We start from the raw sequence: 15,136 nt of genomic DNA, 5'->3' as shown, positions 1-15,136 counted from the left end.
GAGCTTTGGCTTGTAGAGCTTTGGCTTGATGTAATGTCACTGCAAGGAATCTGGAATGAATCTGTAAGGCAATAAGGCACCCCAGAGTGTCAGAAAAAAAAAAAAAAAAAAAAATCTGTTCTTATCAGTTTAATATCTGATACGTCCCCTATCTGGGGACCATATATTAAATTGATTTTTGGAACAGGGAGATGGAACAGGGGCTTGCTCCGTCCACTCCACGCATCGACCCAGTATTGCAGTGTCTCTGGGAACGGTGCACCTCCCTGTGGGGAGATATTCAAAAGGAAAAACAGCTCTTTCCCAGCGTCTCTGTGTGTGTGTGTGTGTGTGTGTGTGTGTGTGTATGTATTATTACTGAGAATAAAGCTGATATATTACACTTACTTTCTCAGCTCAGTGGTATTTCTTTCTTCTCCTCGGCTGAATGCCGCTCGCACGTAGCGATATAATTCAAAGTGCAAAATAACTTGGTGCCGTTGACTTTGAACAAGCAGGGTCTGCTTTCAAATGCAAGCTGCGCTCCCGAACTGGACTGTCTGTCTGTTTGTCAAGGAGAGGAAAAGGTGGCGGTGGTGAGGGTGGAGCATTAGCGCTCAGGAGGGGAGACTTTCTTTGAGTGGTGCCAATTAATCTGCACCAGAAAGTCATCCCCCCGACCGGGATTCGAACCCGGGTCTCAACGAGTTTAAAAGGTTGCGTCTTAGACCACTAGACCACCGGAGGGAACTGCCTCAACTCCCTGGGAACTTGTACAAGAGGCTGAGGACACGCACGCCTGCTGCGCTGCGCTGCGCTGGCAGCAGCGACCAGCAGGGGGCCGACCGGCTGATCCTTCCCTTTCACAGGCAGGCTTTTGACCCTCGATTAAACGACAAAGGTGTTCAGAAGGAAGGCCTGGGGGGAGGGAGGCAGGGAGGGACGGACGCACGCACGCAGGGAAATCAGCACAAAGCAGGTCCCCTGGAATCTCACACCTGCGTCCCAGAAAACAGGTCTCCTGGTCAAAGCAGTCCTGCCCGCCCTGCCATTAACGTGACAATGGACAGGGCCCGGCAGCTTGAGACACATCTTTTTTTCAATATGCAAGTTCTTTTTAAAAAGGTTTCCTTCCACAGCAGCTCTGAGTTAGAGTTAGAGTTAGAGTGAGAGAGAGAGAGAGAGAGAGAGAGAGACTGACTGACACTGACTCTCACACACACACACACAGACACACACCGTCTCCCATCCGATTGGTGGACTATGGGATTGAAAATCTAACTTTTAGTTTCAATGCAGCGCGTTGTTGTTGTAATATAGAACTGCAAGTTGCCGTTGTAGTCGTAGTTTCGAATCAGCACAAAGTAGGTGCCTCCCTGGAATGTCACACCTGCGTCCCGGAAAACAGGTCTCCTGGTCAAAGCAGTCCCGCCCCGCCCTGGGATTAACATGACAATGAACGGGGCCCAGTCAGGGAGCAGTTTGAAAGACATTTTTCAATATGCACTTCTGAAACATTAACGCCTTGTTTCTTCCGACAGTTTAACCAGCGATTAACATGACAATGGACAGGGCCCAGTCAGGGAGCAGCTTGAGAGACACCTTTCAATAGGCACTTCTGAAACATTAACGCCTTGTTTCTTTCGACAGTTTAGCCAGCCTTTAACACGTCTTGTGTTTTTATTTCCCATTTCCAGCCAGCCAGCCAGCCAGCCAGCCGAGCCAGCCTCTGCAGTATTTTTTTTCATTGGTCTTGCCTGCCGTGGAATGAATGTTTCAACACGAGCTGCCGATTGTCAGCACCTCACCTCTTTCTCAATTGGCCGTTGCAATCTCACTCACTCACTGTGAGACACGTCACATCACGTCACTAGTTTTCCTTAAAGAGGTCTCCTTCCACGGCAGTTCGTTAGTGACTGAGACTGACTGACGGAGGTCCGGTGAGACCCAACCCTCTCCCATCTGATTGGTGGCCTACTGGCAAATTTACCAATCTGTCAAGCAATCCTGGCAAGAAAGGGAAAAAAATCTTTAAACTCATCCACTGTTGCAATTAGAAACGGTGGCAAAAATGTGGCCAGAGTGGGAGAGAACGGCAGTGCTTCTAGACTGCATTAAACACAGGCAGCCAGAGACCAAAGAGGGAGTGCAAACAGGAGCCGAGATCAATTCGCATCGAGCGCGTCATCGCTTCTCGGCCTTTTGGCTAAGATCAAGTGGTCAAGTGGGGGAAGGCAACCATTTGGAGCCTTCCTGCCATTGTATGCCGGGGGGATGCAGTCAGAGAGAAATCCCCTCGGGCAGAGTGTAGAGCTTTGGCTTGTAGAGCTTTGGCTTGATGTAATGTCACTGCAAGGAATCTGGAATGAATCTGTAAGGCAATAAGGCACCCCAGAGTGTCAGAAAAAAAAAAAAAAAAAAAAAAAAAAAAAAAAAAAAAAAAAAAAAAATCTGTTCTTATCAGTTTAATATCTGATACGTCCCCTATCTGGGGACCATATATTAAATTGATTTTTGGAACAGGGAGATGGAACAGGGGCTTGCTCCGTCCACTCCACGCATCGACCCAGTATTGCAGTGTCTCTGGGAACGGTGCACCTCCCTGTGGGGAGATATTCAAAAGGAAAAACAGCTCTTTCCCAGCGTCTCTGTGTGTGTGTGTGTGTGTGTGTGTGTGTGTGTATGTATTATTACTGAGAATAAAGCTGATATATTACACTTACTTTCTCAGCTCAGTGGTATTTCTTTCTTCTCCTCGGCTGAATGCCGCTCGCACGTAGCGATATAATTCAAAGTGCAAAATAACTTGGTGCCGTTGACTTTGAACAAGCAGGGTCTGCTTTCAAATGCAAGCTGCGCTCCCGAACTGGACTGTCTGTCTGTTTGTCAAGGAGAGGAAAAGGTGGCGGTGGTGAGGGTGGAGCATTAGCGCTCAGGAGGGGAGACTTTCTTTGAGTGGTGCCAATTAATCTGCACCAGAAAGTCATCCCCCCGACCGGGATTCGAACCCGGGTCTCAACGAGTTTAAAAGGTTGCGTCTTAGACCACTAGACCACCGGAGGGAACTGCCTCAACTCCCTGGGAACTTGTACAAGAGGCTGAGGACACGCACGCCTGCTGCGCTGCGCTGCGCTGGCAGCAGCGACCAGCAGGGGGCCGACCGGCTGATCCTTCCCTTTCACAGGCAGGCTTTTGACCCTCGATTAAACGACAAAGGTGTTCAGAAGGAAGGCCTGGGGGGAGGGAGGCAGGGAGGGACGGACGCACGCACGCAGGGAAATCAGCACAAAGCAGGTCCCCTGGAATCTCACACCTGCGTCCCAGAAAACAGGTCTCCTGGTCAAAGCAGTCCTGCCCGCCCTGCCATTAACGTGACAATGGACAGGGCCCGGCAGCTTGAGACACATCTTTTTTTCAATATGCAAGTTCTTTTTAAAAAGGTTTCCTTCCACAGCAGCTCTGAGTTAGAGTTAGAGTTAGAGTGAGAGAGAGAGAGAGAGAGAGAGAGAGACTGACTGACACTGACTCTCACACACACACACACAGACACACACCGTCTCCCATCCGATTGGTGGACTATGGGATTGAAAATCTAACTTTTAGTTTCAATGCAGCGCGTTGTTGTTGTAATATAGAACTGCAAGTTGCCGTTGTAGTCGTAGTTTCGAATCAGCACAAAGTAGGTGCCTCCCTGGAATGTCACACCTGCGTCCCGGAAAACAGGTCTCCTGGTCAAAGCAGTCCCGCCCCGCCCTGGGATTAACATGACAATGAACGGGGCCCAGTCAGGGAGCAGTTTGAAAGACATTTTTCAATATGCACTTCTGAAACATTAACGCCTTGTTTCTTCCGACAGTTTAACCAGCGATTAACATGACAATGGACAGGGCCCAGTCAGGGAGCAGCTTGAGAGACACCTTTCAATAGGCACTTCTGAAACATTAACGCCTTGTTTCTTTCGACAGTTTAGCCAGCCTTTAACACGTCTTGTGTTTTTATTTCCCATTTCCAGCCAGCCAGCCAGCCAGCCAGCCGAGCCAGCCTCTGCAGTATTTTTTTTCATTGGTCTTGCCTGCCGTGGAATGAATGTTTCAACACGAGCTGCCGATTGTCAGCACCTCACCTCTTTCTCAATTGGCCGTTGCAATCTCACTCACTCACTGTGAGACACGTCACATCACGTCACTAGTTTTCCTTAAAGAGGTCTCCTTCCACGGCAGTTCGTTAGTGACTGAGACTGACTGACGGAGGTCCGGTGAGACCCAACCCTCTCCCATCTGATTGGTGGCCTACTGGCAAATTTACCAATCTGTCAAGCAATCCTGGCAAGAAAGGGAAAAAAATCTTTAAACTCATCCACTGTTGCAATTAGAAACGGTGGCAAAAATGTGGCCAGAGTGGGAGAGAACGGCAGTGCTTCTAGACTGCATTAAACACAGGCAGCCAGAGACCAAAGAGGGAGTGCAAACAGGAGCCGAGATCAATTCGCATCGAGCGCGTCATCGCTTCTCGGCCTTTTGGCTAAGATCAAGTGGTCAAGTGGGGGAAGGCAACCATTTGGAGCCTTCCTGCCATTGTATGCCGGGGGGATGCAGTCAGAGAGAAATCCCCTCGGGCAGAGTGTAGAGCTTTGGCTTGTAGAGCTTTGGCTTGATGTAATGTCACTGCAAGGAATCTGGAATGAATCTGTAAGGCAATAAGGCACCCCAGAGTGTCAGAAAAAAAAAAAAAAAAAAAAAAAAAAAAAAAAAAAAAAAAAAAAAAATCTGTTCTTATCAGTTTAATATCTGATACGTCCCCTATCTGGGGACCATATATTAAATTGATTTTTGGAACAGGGAGATGGAACAGGGGCTTGCTCCGTCCACTCCACGCATCGACCCAGTATTGCAGTGTCTCTGGGAACGGTGCACCTCCCTGTGGGGAGATATTCAAAAGGAAAAACAGCTCTTTCCCAGCGTCTCTGTGTGTGTGTGTGTGTGTGTGTGTGTGTGTGTATGTATTATTACTGAGAATAAAGCTGATATATTACACTTACTTTCTCAGCTCAGTGGTATTTCTTTCTTCTCCTCGGCTGAATGCCGCTCGCACGTAGCGATATAATTCAAAGTGCAAAATAACTTGGTGCCGTTGACTTTGAACAAGCAGGGTCTGCTTTCAAATGCAAGCTGCGCTCCCGAACTGGACTGTCTGTCTGTTTGTCAAGGAGAGGAAAAGGTGGCGGTGGTGAGGGTGGAGCATTAGCGCTCAGGAGGGGAGACTTTCTTTGAGTGGTGCCAATTAATCTGCACCAGAAAGTCATCCCCCCGACCGGGATTCGAACCCGGGTCTCAACGAGTTTAAAAGGTTGCGTCTTAGACCACTAGACCACCGGAGGGAACTGCCTCAACTCCCTGGGAACTTGTACAAGAGGCTGAGGACACGCACGCCTGCTGCGCTGCGCTGCGCTGGCAGCAGCGACCAGCAGGGGGCCGACCGGCTGATCCTTCCCTTTCACAGGCAGGCTTTTGACCCTCGATTAAACGACAAAGGTGTTCAGAAGGAAGGCCTGGGGGGAGGGAGGCAGGGAGGGACGGACGCACGCACGCAGGGAAATCAGCACAAAGCAGGTCCCCTGGAATCTCACACCTGCGTCCCAGAAAACAGGTCTCCTGGTCAAAGCAGTCCTGCCCGCCCTGCCATTAACGTGACAATGGACAGGGCCCGGCAGCTTGAGACACATCTTTTTTTCAATATGCAAGTTCTTTTTAAAAAGGTTTCCTTCCACAGCAGCTCTGAGTTAGAGTTAGAGTTAGAGTGAGAGAGAGAGAGAGAGAGAGAGAGAGACTGACTGACACTGACTCTCACACACACACACACAGACACACACCGTCTCCCATCCGATTGGTGGACTATGGGATTGAAAATCTAACTTTTAGTTTCAATGCAGCGCGTTGTTGTTGTAATATAGAACTGCAAGTTGCCGTTGTAGTCGTAGTTTCGAATCAGCACAAAGTAGGTGCCTCCCTGGAATGTCACACCTGCGTCCCGGAAAACAGGTCTCCTGGTCAAAGCAGTCCCGCCCCGCCCTGGGATTAACATGACAATGAACGGGGCCCAGTCAGGGAGCAGTTTGAAAGACATTTTTCAATATGCACTTCTGAAACATTAACGCCTTGTTTCTTCCGACAGTTTAACCAGCGATTAACATGACAATGGACAGGGCCCAGTCAGGGAGCAGCTTGAGAGACACCTTTCAATAGGCACTTCTGAAACATTAACGCCTTGTTTCTTTCGACAGTTTAGCCAGCCTTTAACACGTCTTGTGTTTTTATTTCCCATTTCCAGCCAGCCAGCCAGCCAGCCAGCCGAGCCAGCCTCTGCAGTATTTTTTTTCATTGGTCTTGCCTGCCGTGGAATGAATGTTTCAACACGAGCTGCCGATTGTCAGCACCTCACCTCTTTCTCAATTGGCCGTTGCAATCTCACTCACTCACTGTGAGACACGTCACATCACGTCACTAGTTTTCCTTAAAGAGGTCTCCTTCCACGGCAGTTCGTTAGTGACTGAGACTGACTGACGGAGGTCCGGTGAGACCCAACCCTCTCCCATCTGATTGGTGGCCTACTGGCAAATTTACCAATCTGTCAAGCAATCCTGGCAAGAAAGGGAAAAAAATCTTTAAACTCATCCACTGTTGCAATTAGAAACGGTGGCAAAAATGTGGCCAGAGTGGGAGAGAACGGCAGTGCTTCTAGACTGCATTAAACACAGGCAGCCAGAGACCAAAGAGGGAGTGCAAACAGGAGCCGAGATCAATTCGCATCGAGCGCGTCATCGCTTCTCGGCCTTTTGGCTAAGATCAAGTGGTCAAGTGGGGGAAGGCAACCATTTGGAGCCTTCCTGCCATTGTATGCCGGGGGGATGCAGTCAGGGAGAAATCCCCTCGGGCAGAGTGTAGAGCTTTGGCTTGTAGAGCTTTGGCTTGATGTAATGTCACTGCAAGGAATCTGGAATGAATCTGTAAGGAAATAAGGCACCCAGAGTGTCAGAAAAAAAAAAAAAAAAAAAAAAAAAATCTGTTCTTATCAGTTTAATATCTGATACGTCCCCTATCTGGGGACCATATATTAAATTGATTTTTGGAACAGGGAGATGGAACAGGGGCTTGCTCCGTCCACTCCACGCATCGACCCAGTATTGCAGTGTCTCTGGGAACGGTGCACCTCCCTGTGGGGAGATATTCAAAAGGAAAAACAGCTCTTTCCCAGCGTCTCTGTGTGTGTGTGTGTGTGTGTGTGTGTGTGTGTATGTATTATTACTGAGAATAAAGCTGATATATTACACTTACTTTCTCAGCTCAGTGGTATTTCTTTCTTCTCCTCGGCTGAATGCCGCTCGCACGTAGCGATATAATTCAAAGTGCAAAATAACTTGGTGCCGTTGACTTTGAACAAGCAGGGTCTGCTTTCAAATGCAAGCTGCGCTCCCGAACTGGACTGTCTGTCTGTTTGTCAAGGAGAGGAAAAGGTGGCGGTGGTGAGGGTGGAGCATTAGCGCTCAGGAGGGGAGACTTTCTTTGAGTGGTGCCAATTAATCTGCACCAGAAAGTCATCCCCCCGACCGGGATTCGAACCCGGGTCTCAACGAGTTTAAAAGGTTGCGTCTTAGACCACTAGACCACCGGAGGGAACTGCCTCAACTCCCTGGGAACTTGTACAAGAGGCTGAGGACACGCACGCCTGCTGCGCTGCGCTGCGCTGGCAGCAGCGACCAGCAGGGGGCCGACCGGCTGATCCTTCCCTTTCACAGGCAGGCTTTTGACCCTCGATTAAACGACAAAGGTGTTCAGAAGGAAGGCCTGGGGGGAGGGAGGCAGGGAGGGACGGACGCACGCACGCAGGGAAATCAGCACAAAGCAGGTCCCCTGGAATCTCACACCTGCGTCCCAGAAAACAGGTCTCCTGGTCAAAGCAGTCCTGCCCGCCCTGCCATTAACGTGACAATGGACAGGGCCCGGCAGCTTGAGACACATCTTTTTTTCAATATGCAAGTTCTTTTTAAAAAGGTTTCCTTCCACAGCAGCTCTGAGTTAGAGTTAGAGTTAGAGTGAGAGAGAGAGAGAGAGAGAGAGAGAGACTGACTGACACTGACTCTCACACACACACACACAGACACACACCGTCTCCCATCCGATTGGTGGACTATGGGATTGAAAATCTAACTTTTAGTTTCAATGCAGCGCGTTGTTGTTGTAATATAGAACTGCAAGTTGCCGTTGTAGTCGTAGTTTCGAATCAGCACAAAGTAGGTGCCTCCCTGGAATGTCACACCTGCGTCCCGGAAAACAGGTCTCCTGGTCAAAGCAGTCCCGCCCCGCCCTGGGATTAACATGACAATGAACGGGGCCCAGTCAGGGAGCAGTTTGAAAGACATTTTTCAATATGCACTTCTGAAACATTAACGCCTTGTTTCTTCCGACAGTTTAACCAGCGATTAACATGACAATGGACAGGGCCCAGTCAGGGAGCAGCTTGAGAGACACCTTTCAATAGGCACTTCTGAAACATTAACGCCTTGTTTCTTTCGACAGTTTAGCCAGCCTTTAACACGTCTTGTGTTTTTATTTCCCATTTCCAGCCAGCCAGCCAGCCAGCCAGCCGAGCCAGCCTCTGCAGTATTTTTTTTCATTGGTCTTGCCTGCCGTGGAATGAATGTTTCAACACGAGCTGCCGATTGTCAGCACCTCACCTCTTTCTCAATTGGCCGTTGCAATCTCACTCACTCACTGTGAGACACGTCACATCACGTCACTAGTTTTCCTTAAAGAGGTCTCCTTCCACGGCAGTTCGTTAGTGACTGAGACTGACTGACGGAGGTCCGGTGAGACCCAACCCTCTCCCATCTGATTGGTGGCCTACTGGCAAATTTACCAATCTGTCAAGCAATCCTGGCAAGAAAGGGAAAAAAATCTTTAAACTCATCCACTGTTGCAATTAGAAACGGTGGCAAAAATGTGGCCAGAGTGGGAGAGAACGGCAGTGCTTCTAGACTGCATTAAACACAGGCAGCCAGAGACCAAAGAGGGAGTGCAAACAGGAGCCGAGATCAATTCGCATCGAGCGCGTCATCGCTTCTCGGCCTTTTGGCTAAGATCAAGTGGTCAAGTGGGGGAAGGCAACCATTTGGAGCCTTCCTGCCATTGTATGCCGGGGGGATGCAGTCAGAGAGAAATCCCCTCGGGCAGAGTGTAGAGCTTTGGCTTGTAGAGCTTTGGCTTGATGTAATGTCACTGCAAGGAATCTGGAATGAATCTGTAAGGCAATAAGGCACCCCAGAGTGTCAGAAAAAAAAAAAAAAAAAAAAAAAAAAAAAAAAAAAAAAAAAAAAAATCTGTTCTTATCAGTTTAATATCTGATACGTCCCCTATCTGGGGACCATATATTAAATTGATTTTTGGAACAGGGAGATGGAACAGGGGCTTGCTCCGTCCACTCCACGCATCGACCCAGTATTGCAGTGTCTCTGGGAACGGTGCACCTCCCTGTGGGGAGATATTCAAAAGGAAAAACAGCTCTTTCCCAGCGTCTCTGTGTGTGTGTGTGTGTGTGTGTGTGTGTGTGTATGTATTATTACTGAGAATAAAGCTGATATATTACACTTACTTTCTCAGCTCAGTGGTATTTCTTTCTTCTCCTCGGCTGAATGCCGCTCGCACGTAGCGATATAATTCAAAGTGCAAAATAACTTGGTGCCGTTGACTTTGAACAAGCAGGGTCTGCTTTCAAATGCAAGCTGCGCTCCCGAACTGGACTGTCTGTCTGTTTGTCAAGGAGAGGAAAAGGTGGCGGTGGTGAGGGTGGAGCATTAGCGCTCAGGAGGGGAGACTTTCTTTGAGTGGTGCCAATTAATCTGCACCAGAAAGTCATCCCCCCGACCGGGATTCGAACCCGGGTCTCAACGAGTTTAAAAGGTTGCGTCTTAGACCACTAGACCACCGGAGGGAACTGCCTCAACTCCCTGGGAACTTGTACAAGAGGCTGAGGACACGCACGCCTGCTGCGCTGCGCTGCGCTGGCAGCAGCGACCAGCAGGGGGCCGACCGGCTGATCCTTCCCTTTCACAGGCAGGCTTTTGACCCTCGATTAAACGACAAAGGTGTTCAGAAGGAAGGCCTGGGGGGAGGGAGGCAGGGAGGGACGGACGCACGCACGCAGGGAAATCAGCACAAAGCAGGTCCCCTGGAATCTCACACCTGCGTCCCAGAAAACAGGTCTCCTGGTCAAAGCAGTCCTGCCCGCCCTGCCATTAACGTGACAATGGACAGGGCCCGGCAGCTTGAGACACATCTTTTTTTCAATATGCAAGTTCTTTTTAAAAAGGTTTCCTTCCACAGCAGCTCTGAGTTAGAGTTAGAGTTAGAGTGAGAGAGAGAGAGAGAGAGAGAGAGAGACTGACTGACACTGACTCTCACACACACACACACAGACACACACCGTCTCCCATCCGATTGGTGGACTATGGGATTGAAAATCTAACTTTTAGTTTCAATGCAGCGCGTTGTTGTTGTAATATAGAACTGCAAGTTGCCGTTGTAGTCGTAGTTTCGAATCAGCACAAAGTAGGTGCCTCCCTGGAATGTCACACCTGCGTCCCGGAAAACAGGTCTCCTGGTCAAAGCAGTCCCGCCCCGCCCTGGGATTAACATGACAATGAACGGGGCCCAGTCAGGGAGCAGTTTGAAAGACATTTTTCAATATGCACTTCTGAAACATTAACGCCTTGTTTCTTCCGACAGTTTAACCAGCGATTAACATGACAATGGACAGGGCCCAGTCAGGGAGCAGCTTGAGAGACACCTTTCAATAGGCACTTCTGAAACATTAACGCCTTGTTTCTTTCGACAGTTTAGCCAGCCTTTAACACGTCTTGTGTTTTTATTTCCCATTTCCAGCCAGCCAGCCAGCCAGCCAGCCGAGCCAGCCTCTGCAGTATTTTTTTTCATTGGTCTTGCCTGCCGTGGAATGAATGTTTCAACACGAGCTGCCGATTGTCAGCACCTCACCTCTTTCTCAATTGGCCGTTGCAATCTCACTCACTCACTGTGAGACACGTCACATCACGTCACTAGTTTTCCTTAAAGAGGTCTCCTTCCACGGCAGTTCGTTAGTGACTGAGACTGACTGACGGAGGTCCGGTGAGACCCAACCCTCTCCCATCTGATTGGTGGCCTACTGGCAAATTTACCAATCTGTCAAGCAATCCTGGCAAGAAAGGGAAAAAAATCTTTAAACTCATCCACTGTTGCAATTAGAAACGGTGGCAAAAATGTGGCCAGAGTGGGAGAGAACGGCAGTGCTTCTAGACTGCATTAAACACAGGCAGCCAGAGACCAAAGAGGGAGTGCAAACAGGAGCCGAGATCAATTCGCATCGAGCGCGTCATCGCTTCTCGGCCTTTTGGCTAAGATCAAGTGGTCAAGTGGGGGAAGGCAACCATTTGGAGCCTTCCTGCCATTGTATGCCGGGGGGATGCAGTCAGAGAGAAATCCCCTCGGGCAGAGTGTAGAGCTTTGGCTTGTAGAGCTTTGGCTTGATGTAATGTCACTGCAAGGAATCTGGAATGAATCTGTAAGGCAATAAGGCACCCCAGAGTGTCAGAAAAAAAAAAAAAAAAAAAAAAAAAAAAAAAAATCTGTTCTTATCAGTTTAATATCTGATACGTCCCCTATCTGGGGACCATATATTAAATTGATTTTTGGAACAGGGAGATGGAACAGGGGCTTGCTCCGTCCACTCCACGCATCGACCCAGTATTGCAGTGTCTCTGGGAACGGTGCACCTCCCTGTGGGGAGATATTCAAAAGGAAAAACAGCTCTTTCCCAGCGTCTCTGTGTGTGTGTGTGTGTATGTGTGTGTATGTATTATTACTGAGAATAAAGCTGATATATTACACTTACTTTCTCAGCTCAGTGGTATTTCTTTCTTCTCCTCGGCTGAATGCCGCTCGCACGTAGCGATATAATTCAAAGTGCAAAATAACTTGGTGCCGTTGACTTTGAACAAGCAGGGTCTGCTTTCAAATGCAAGCTGCGCTCCCGAACTGGACTGTCTGTCTGTTTGTCAAGGAGAGGAAAAGGTGGCGGTGGTGAGGGTGGAGCATTAGCGCTCAGGAGGGGAGACTTTCTTTGAGTGGTGCCAATTAATCTGCACCAGAAAGTCATCCCCCCGACCGGGATTCGAACCCGGGTCTCAACGAGTTTAAAAGGTTGCGTCTTAGACCACTAGACCACCGGAGGGAACTGCCTCAACTCCCTGGGAACTTGTACAAGAGGCTGAGGACACGCACGCCTGCTGCGCTGCGCTGCGCTGGCAGCAGCGACCAGCAGGGGGCCGACCGGCTGATCCTTCCCTTTCACAGGCAGGCTTTTGACCCTCGATTAAACGACAAAGGTGTTCAGAAGGAAGGCCTGGGGGGAGGGAGGCAGGGAGGGACGGACGCACGCACGCAGGGAAATCAGCACAAAGCAGGTCCCCTGGAATCTCACACCTGCGTCCCAGAAAACAGGTCTCCTGGTCAAAGCAGTCCTGCCCGCCCTGCCATTAACGTGACAATGGACAGGGCCCGGCAGCTTGAGACACATCTTTTTTTCAATATGCAAGTTCTTTTTAAAAAGGTTTCCTTCCACAGCAGCTCTGAGTTAGAGTTAGAGTTAGAGTGAGAGAGAGAGAGAGAGAGAGAGAGAGACTGACTGACACTGACTCTCACACACACACACACAGACACACACCGTCTCCCATCCGATTGGTGGACTATGGGATTGAAAATCTAACTTTTAGTTTCAATGCAGCGCGTTGTTGTTGTAATATAGAACTGCAAGTTGCCGTTGTAGTCGTAGTTTCGAATCAGCACAAAGTAGGTGCCTCCCTGGAATGTCACACCTGCGTCCCGGAAAACAGGTCTCCTGGTCAAAGCAGTCCCGCCCCGCCCTGGGATTAACATGACAATGAACGGGGCCCAGTCAGGGAGCAGTTTGAAAGACATTTTTCAATATGCACTTCTGAAACATTAACGCCTTGTTTCTTCCGACAGTTTAACCAGCGATTAACATGACAATGGACAGGGCCCAGTCAGGGAGCAGCTTGAGAGACACCTTTCAATAGGCACTTCTGAAACATTAACGCCTTGTTTCTTTCGACAGTTTAGCCAGCCTTTAACACGTCTTGTGTTTTTATTTCCCATTTCCAGCCAGCCAGCCAGCCAGCCAGCCGAGCCAGCCTCTGCAGTATTTTTTTTCATTGGTCTTGCCTGCCGTGGAATGAATGTTTCAACACGAGCTGCCGATTGTCAGCACCTCACCTCTTTCTCAATTGGCCGTTGCAATCTCACTCACTCACTGTGAGACACGTCACATCACGTCACTAGTTTTCCTTAAAGAGGTCTCCTTCCACGGCAGTTCGTTAGTGACTGAGACTGACTGACGGAGGTCCGGTGAGACCCAACCCTCTCCCATCTGATTGGTGGCCTACTGGCAAATTTACCAATCTGTCAAGCAATCCTGGCAAGAAAGGGAAAAAAATCTTTAAACTCATCCACTGTTGCAATTAGAAACGGTGGCAAAAATGTGGCCAGAGTGGGAGAGAACGGCAGTGCTTCTAGACTGCATTAAACACAGGCAGCCAGAGACCAAAGAGGGAGTGCAAACAGGAGCCGAGATCAATTCGCATCGAGCGCGTCATCGCTTCTCGGCCTTTTGGCTAAGATCAAGTGGTCAAGTGGGGGAAGGCAACCATTTGGAGCCTTCCTGCCATTGTATGCCGGGGGGATGCAGTCAGAGAGAAATCCCCTCGGGCAGAGTGTAGAGCTTTGGCTTGTAGAGCTTTGGCTTGATGTAATGTCACTGCAAGGAATCTGGAATGAATCTGTAAGGCAATAAGGCACCCCAGAGTGTCAGAAAAAAAAAAAAAAAAAAAAAAAAAAAAAAAAAAAAAAAAATCTGTTCTTATCAGTTTAATATCTGATACGTCCCCTATCTGGGGACCATATATTAAATTGATTTTTGGAACAGGGAGATGGAACAGGGGCTTGCTCCGTCCACTCCACGCATCGACCCAGTATTGCAGTGTCTCTGGGAACGGTGCACCTCCCTGTGGGGAGATATTCAAAAGGAAAAACAGCTCTTTCCCAGCGTCTCTGTGTGTGTGTGTGTGTGTGTGTGTGTGTGTGTATGTATTATTACTGAGAATAAAGCTGATATATTACACTTACTTTCTCAGCTCAGTGGTATTTCTTTCTTCTCCTCGGCTGAATGCCGCTCGCACGTAGCGATATAATTCAAAGTGCAAAATAACTTGGTGCCGTTGACTTTGAACAAGCAGGGTCTGCTTTCAAATGCAAGCTGCGCTCCCGAACTGGACTGTCTGTCTGTTTGTCAAGGAGAGGAAAAGGTGGCGGTGGTGAGGGTGGAGCATTAGCGCTCAGGAGGGGAGACTTTCTTTGAGTGGTGCCAATTAATCTGCACCAGAAAGTCATCCCCCCGACCGGGATTCGAACCCGGGTCTCAACGAGTTTAAAAGGTTGCGTCTTAGACCACTAGACCACCGGAGGGAACTGCCTCAACTCCCTGGGAACTTGTACAAGAGGCTGAGGACACGCACGCCTGCTGCGCTGCGCTGCGCTGGCAGCAGCGACCAGCAGGGGGCCGACCGGCTGATCCTTCCCTTTCACAGGCAGGCTTTTGACCCTCGATTAAACGACAAAGGTGTTCAGAAGGAAGGCCTGGGGGGAGGGAGGCAGGGAGGGACGGACGCACGCACGCAGGGAAATCAGCACAAAGCAGGTCCCCTGGAATCTCACACCTGCGTCCCAGAAAACAGGTCTCCTGGTCAAAGCAGTCCTGCCCGCCCTGCCATTAACGTGACAATGGACAGGGCCCGGCAGCTTGAGACACATCTTTTTTTCAATATGCAAGTTCTTTTTAAAAAGGTTTCCTTCCACAGCAGCTCTGAGTTAGAGTTAGAGTTAGAGTGAGAGAGAGAGAGAGAGAGAGAGAGAGACTGACTGACACTGACTCTCACACACACACACACAGACACACACCGTCTCCCATCCGATTGGTGGACTATGGGATTGAAAATCTAACTTTTAGTTTCAATGCAGCGCGTTGTTGTTGTAAT

The 15,136-nt window shown here is 49.2% G+C and overlaps 7 pseudogenes; all 7 read left to right on the top strand.

The window, feature by feature from the left end:
• The first annotated feature begins 59 nt into the window (after positions 1 to 59).
• Positions 60 to 267, top strand: LOC137325881 (U2 spliceosomal RNA; annotated as a pseudogene).
• A 2,144-nt stretch (positions 268 to 2,411) lies between these two features.
• LOC137326013 (U2 spliceosomal RNA) lies at positions 2,412 to 2,582 on the top strand (annotated as a pseudogene).
• Positions 2,583 to 4,726: 2,144 nt separating this feature from the next.
• Positions 4,727 to 4,897, top strand: LOC137326012 (U2 spliceosomal RNA; annotated as a pseudogene).
• A 2,081-nt stretch (positions 4,898 to 6,978) lies between these two features.
• Positions 6,979 to 7,190, top strand: LOC137325896 (U2 spliceosomal RNA; annotated as a pseudogene).
• Positions 7,191 to 9,333: 2,143 nt separating this feature from the next.
• On the top strand, positions 9,334 to 9,504 carry LOC137326011 (U2 spliceosomal RNA; annotated as a pseudogene).
• Positions 9,505 to 11,585: 2,081 nt separating this feature from the next.
• LOC137325923 (U2 spliceosomal RNA) lies at positions 11,586 to 11,805 on the top strand (annotated as a pseudogene).
• A 2,132-nt stretch (positions 11,806 to 13,937) lies between these two features.
• LOC137325980 (U2 spliceosomal RNA) lies at positions 13,938 to 14,108 on the top strand (annotated as a pseudogene).
• The last annotated feature ends 1,028 nt before the right edge of the window (positions 14,109 to 15,136 follow it).

Source organism: Heptranchias perlo, chromosome 9 (assembly GCF_035084215.1).
Source record: "Heptranchias perlo isolate sHepPer1 chromosome 9, sHepPer1.hap1, whole genome shotgun sequence".
Lineage (NCBI taxonomy): Eukaryota > Metazoa > Chordata > Chondrichthyes > Hexanchiformes > Hexanchidae > Heptranchias > Heptranchias perlo.
Note: the sequence above shows the minus strand (reverse complement) of the source record. Positions and strands in the feature narration are given on the sequence as shown.